This window comes from Papio anubis, chromosome 15 (assembly GCF_008728515.1).
Source record: "Papio anubis isolate 15944 chromosome 15, Panubis1.0, whole genome shotgun sequence".
In the NCBI taxonomy this organism is placed as follows: domain Eukaryota; kingdom Metazoa; phylum Chordata; class Mammalia; order Primates; family Cercopithecidae; genus Papio; species Papio anubis.
Window position 1 is genome coordinate 47,791,647 of NC_044990.1, and position 6,000 is coordinate 47,797,646.

A 6,000-nucleotide genomic window follows, 5' to 3' on the forward strand; every position below is an offset into this window, starting at 1 on the left:
ACAGTAGTGAACTGAATTCCACAGCACATTAAAAGGATCATTCACCATGTTCAATTGAGATACATCTCAGCGATGCAAGGATGGTTCAACATATAGAAATCTATAAATGTGACAAACTGCTTCAACAAGATAAAAAACAAAAACCAAATGTTTATATCAAAAGATGCAAAAAGAAATTGATATGTTCAACATTTTATCCAGATAAAATCCCTCAACAAATTAGGCACAGAAAGAATGCACCTCAATACAATAAAGGCCATATATGACAAACTCACAGCTACCATCATAATCAATAAGAAAAACTTGAAACCTTTTTCTTTAAGCTCAGGAACAAGACAAAGATGCCTATTCTTTCTATTCAAAATAATACTGGAAGTCCTAACTAGAGCAATTAGTCAAGAGAAAGAAATAAAAGGCGTCCAAATTGGAAAGGAAGAAGTTAAATTGTTTCTGTTTACAGATAACATGCTCTTATACCTAGAAAACCCTAAAGTCTCAACAACAACAACAAAAAATAGGGTTAATAAGCTTATTCAGTAAAGTTGCAGGGTATGAAATCAATATACAAAAATCAAACTCAATAGTCTTTCTACACCAACAGCAAACTATCAGAAAATAAATCAAGAAAACAATCCCATTTCAGCACCTATAAAAACAAAATACTTAGGAATAAATTTAACCAAGGAGGTAAAAGACCTGTGCACTCAAAACGATAAAACACTGATGAAAGTAAATGCAGAATGTGCAAATAAATGGAAATATATCCCTATCTATTGATTGGAATAATTAAGATTATTAAAATGTCTATACTACCCAAAACAATCTATGAATTTAATGTAATCACTATCACAATTCCAATGACATTTTTCCCAAAATTAGAAAAAAAACCTCTTAATGTTCCTATAGAATCACACAAATGACTCTGAATAGCCAAAGCAATCTTTAGCAAAAATAATAAAATTAGAGGTTTGACACTCCTGACTTCAAGGTAAAATGCATCTAATATTGAAACCTAAATTCATTACAAAAGCTTTTGAAGACTTTCTGTGTGTGGGATGGTGGTTGGGACTCTGGGCTGAGTAAGCCAACTCATCATATTATTACCAGCCACCATGTCACTGTTAATCCTCAGACTGCAGAGGTTGAAGTATCTCACAAAGCTCTGATCTAGATAAATAAAAATGCAATTTATTTCTAGGCACATGGTAATGAAGCTGCGGAATACCAAATATGGAGAGAAAAATCTTAGAATCTAATAGAAATAAAAGATTAATTTTTGAAAATATACAACTTGATTAAAAAGGAAATTTCTTTGTAGAAACAGACAAAAATTATATAATATCATTAATATAATGATAATGCCAATAAAAAATCCTATTACCTGCTATTTTTTAAGATTCATTGTGAAATAAAGGGATTTTTATAGTTTTTAAAAGTTTGTGAAAAAATCATTTAAAAATTTTATTCCAAAAGGAATTAAATCCATAAAGAAAACATTAAAATACAAAGGTAAATGTTTTCATATTATTTGTATTTGAAACTATGTTTCATTATTTTTTGGAACATTTTATATTTAAAAATATATCTAAACACAACAGGTTAGCTCAGTATTAAAAGTAATATATTTTGAATTCATATCATTAAGTAATTGACAAATATTTAACATTAGCTGGTTGTAAGTCTTAAGTAAGAAAAGTATAATTTTATTTTATTCATACCATGTATCTTTCTACTTCCAGAGACAGATCTTAAAACAAGAAAAAAAGGAAATATTGATTCATACCATCTACTCTAATATGTCACACCAAGAATTTCAGCATTCTAATCCTTACCAGCTTTTAGGAAATAAGACATCGATTTTTTTTGTCTTTGCGGAATAGATGGCAAAAATAGTTCCTTTTAAACATTTATTTTATTCTATTTGGCAAAATAATAGAAAAAGAAATAACATACTTTAAAACACACAGTCTTCTTTTCATTAAGTGTGAAAATACTTTTTATGAATGTAACATTAAAGAATCACAGCAGGGATCATAACTAAATCATTAAAGAGAGAAAACAGTGAAATCTCAAGAGTGATAAAGTCTGTCTGAGGTACACTTATGTTTTAATATTATGTTTTTATTATTAAGGTATTGCATTTTATGCTTTTTTAAATTCATGATATGTGGAAAATACTCAAATGAACTAAAATAACGTGGGATTATATCAATGAGATTTGTTTTAAACAATACAGCATTTAATAATCAATCTACATTCTAGAGTTGTAGGCCCCTACATCTTTAATAAAGTGTACTGGCAACACTCCATTGCAACAGGACTGCATGTGAAATTAGTTCACACTAGATGGCAGTATTTCCTAATCAGGAGCCCCAAGTTTTGTTTCTATAAAGTAGTCTTTTAAATATATTATCAGCTAAATGTTTCTCCTTCCTCTTCCTTTTTTTTTTTTTTTTTTTTTCCAATCCTTCCCAATATCCATTTTCCCGTGCTGGTTTGCTAATATCCTACTGTTCAGTATTTTGGTGAGCAGAATCTATCTATATTGATTCGCCTGCTGCATGCTTTGTTCCTTCATGTTGAGTTTCTTTTGTCCTCAAAGAAAGAAATTGTGAAGGCTGAAGAAAGAAATATGCCAGGATATTAGAAAAGAAGCCCATACAATGGGGACAATGGGTGGATGAAATAGAAATAGTATTGAGACATTTACTCAGCTATTGAGAAGTCAGCAGTGCAATGCACAATACGAAAGGGGAAAGGTGCATTGTGGTTCAGTTCCATAGCCCATTTTTTAAAAATGTTTTAAATATTTGAATTGATTTAGTTTTCTACGTTGAGTCAGAAGTTTTTTATTTCATCCTTTATACTTTATCTGCTCTCTTAAACATAGTAACATTGCAATACTATATATCTTCAGCTTTTTCAATATTAAAGAGATCAGTCAAATTTGACCACTGATGCAACTGGTCTTGTTTTTGTTTGTTTACATTTGGTCTCGAGCTCCCTCTCGGGAGAATGATTATAAATTCTAGGCCGGTCCTGACAGGCTCCACAGGAAGTGTTTGTGAGTGTTTACAGTGTGCCTTTCACGGGACATTTCTTTATCATGATGCATGGACTAATGCCTAGGTATCCAATTCGTGACAAAGATTCCCTTTATATTGGCAGACACCTTGGGGTTTTTGTCTGACCTATATCCAATGTATTCATACCAAGGTAGCTGCTGTCCAGGAGAATCCTGACTGGGAGGAGAGTTAGGTTTAAGTACATCAGTCAGGTGAATCACAATGAGGAGGCAGCACAGTAAAAGACATGAAATAACAGAAGCATTTTGTTACTCACAGATCCATGAGAGAAGCAGGGTGGCCACTTGGGCAGGTGGAAAATCCAGCCACAGTGGGGTACTAAACCAGCGTGTGGGTTGGGGGTGGGGGCAGAGACTCTGATGTTGACCATTAGGTTGAATCCTGTTCAGCAGCTGCAGGATGTGCTGGGTTTAGGGTCAGTGAGTTTAGAAATAAGCATGGCATCTGTCAAACCACTACAAAAGGAAGGGGAAGTTTTAACTAGACCAAAGGTGATGAGGTATGACTAGCTTTCAAATAACTTTTCAGGCCTAAAAAGGGATGTCAAGGCAGTGGCTATATCAAACAAAATTATAACACAACTATGATATATTTATCAGTCATAAGTTTATCAACAAATAGAATTGTTATTTTTTATCTCATTTAAAATACCTATGCCAGGAGGGTGGCTCTGTACTGATAATATCTGCCATATAAAAGTAAGTCCTGTTTCTTTTTTCTTTTCTTTTTTCTTTTTTCTTTTTTTGTTTATTTATAGCTTCTATTTAGTAAGTCATTATCAGACAGAAATGTCATAGTAGCAGAAATATCAACAGAGGGGTACAGATATCAGAGATGATGTAGTTGTGGTAGACAATAATTCAAGTGTTTAAAATAGGACTAAAGGCCGGGTGTGGTGGCTCACGCCTGTAATCCCAAAACTTTGGGATGCCGAGGCAGGTGGATCACCTGAGGTTGGGAGTTGGAGACCAGTCTGACCAACATGGAGAAACCCTGTCTCTACTAAAAACAAAATTAGCCAGGCGTGGTGGTGGGCGCCTGTAATCCCAGCTACTCAGGAGGCTGAGGTAGAGAATTGCTTGAACCCGGGAGGCAGGGGTTGCAGTGAGCCAAGATCTCACCATTGCACTCCAGCCTGGGCAATAAGAGTGAAACTCTGACTCAAAAAAATAATAATAATAAAATAAAATAGGACTAAATTGAGGACATGGGGGTATACATGTACTCCATTTCTGTAAGTAAATGTCATTAACTTACTGCTTAAGATTGATAAGACACTATGTATTCTAACTGCTTTATTACGTTTAATCCTCATAGCAATCCTATTCCACTAATCCATATGTTGGGGAAGCTGGTCAGTTAAAAGGGCCTTGGTCAAATTGCTCTAAAGTCAAAGAAAATTTTTTGTTCAATTGACTGAAATGATGACACCAAAACAAACTAAAGGACCAGGCGCCTCTTGCCCATAATCCCGGTGCCTTGGGGGGCTGCAGCAGGAAGATCGCTTGAGGCCAGGAGTTCAGGACCAATCTGGGCAACATAGAGAGACCCTGTCCATACAAAAAAATACAAAAATTAGCCTGTTGCCACGGCGCGTGCATGTGGTCCCAGCTACTCAAGAGGCTGAGGAGGGAGGATCGCTTGAGCCGAGGAGTTTGAGGTTGCAGCAAGCTATGATTTTACCACTGCGCCCCAGCCTAAACTACAGAGCAAGACTCTGTCTCTAAATTAAAAACAAAAACAAAAAATTCTACTACGGCATACGTTTTATGGATAAATTGTACACCACCATTGAAACAATTATAATACAATCAGTGCATTTTGGAAAAAAAAAAAAAGATAAAAGGAAAGGGGCGTGATTATATTATACTAGTGGTAGGGTATTCCCTACAAATAAGGATTAAAAATTGTATTCTTTACTTGGTAGTGGAATAATTTATTTAATTTGTCAGTCATCCTGTCCCAGCTTTGCTCTCAAGAGGAACTCCCTGGTCCATGGTTCTTCAAGGAAATGGAGAGAAGAATTGGACATAATGTCTCATTTTGAGGACTGTTCTAATTTATCAACTATTTTTTTTTTTTCTAGTACAGATTTGAGAGTCCAGGGAATGGCTCAGGAGTTGACATTACAGTTCTTTGTTTGGTTATTTGTTTTGAGATTTTTCTGAAAACAAATCTACATTAGATTTATTTTTATAAACAAACTAAATCCAGATAATTTATTGCATAATGACTCTTGGCTAGAGCAAACACGCGATATAGCAGATTAATCTAAAAAGCCTTCCCATTCTTTTTTTTTTTCTTCTTCTTTTTTTGTTGACTCTCTTTTAGCCACAGTGATCTTCTTATCTGATAGGTGTGAGTTGAGAGAAGGGCAGGAATAAACAGATTTTGGCATTCTGTCATGTGACCCAACTGCTCACACAACTGACTTTTTCCTTCAGCAGCTGCTCTGTCCTTGCTTCCAAATTCCCACTTCCCATCTGTGATGTATTGCTTTGGTTGTACAATAATAACTTCTCAATGATCTGATAATCTTATTGAAGTTTTGCCTAATCAATTATCGTACCTTCACAATGTTTAAATTTTCTTTTTGATCTCAGTAGCTAGTATTTATTTTAAAAGACTTATGATTCTAAGAATGAGTCTTGCTATATCTTCCATAAAACAACCCATTCTGCCACAGATACCCCCAACTCCTCTTAAGAATTGTCTGTTTCATGTGTTGAATCAGGAAGAGCTTGTTTACTTGACGTTAGCAATAGTCTCAGCCTATAATATTGGCTAGATTTATTTATTTATTTATTTATTGCTTCTTTAAATCTAATGCGAACTGGAAGATCAATTCCTAGTTCCCCAATTTTCTAGATGATCTGTTCATTTCAGCATCTATGTTGGTTAAGGTTCTTACTCA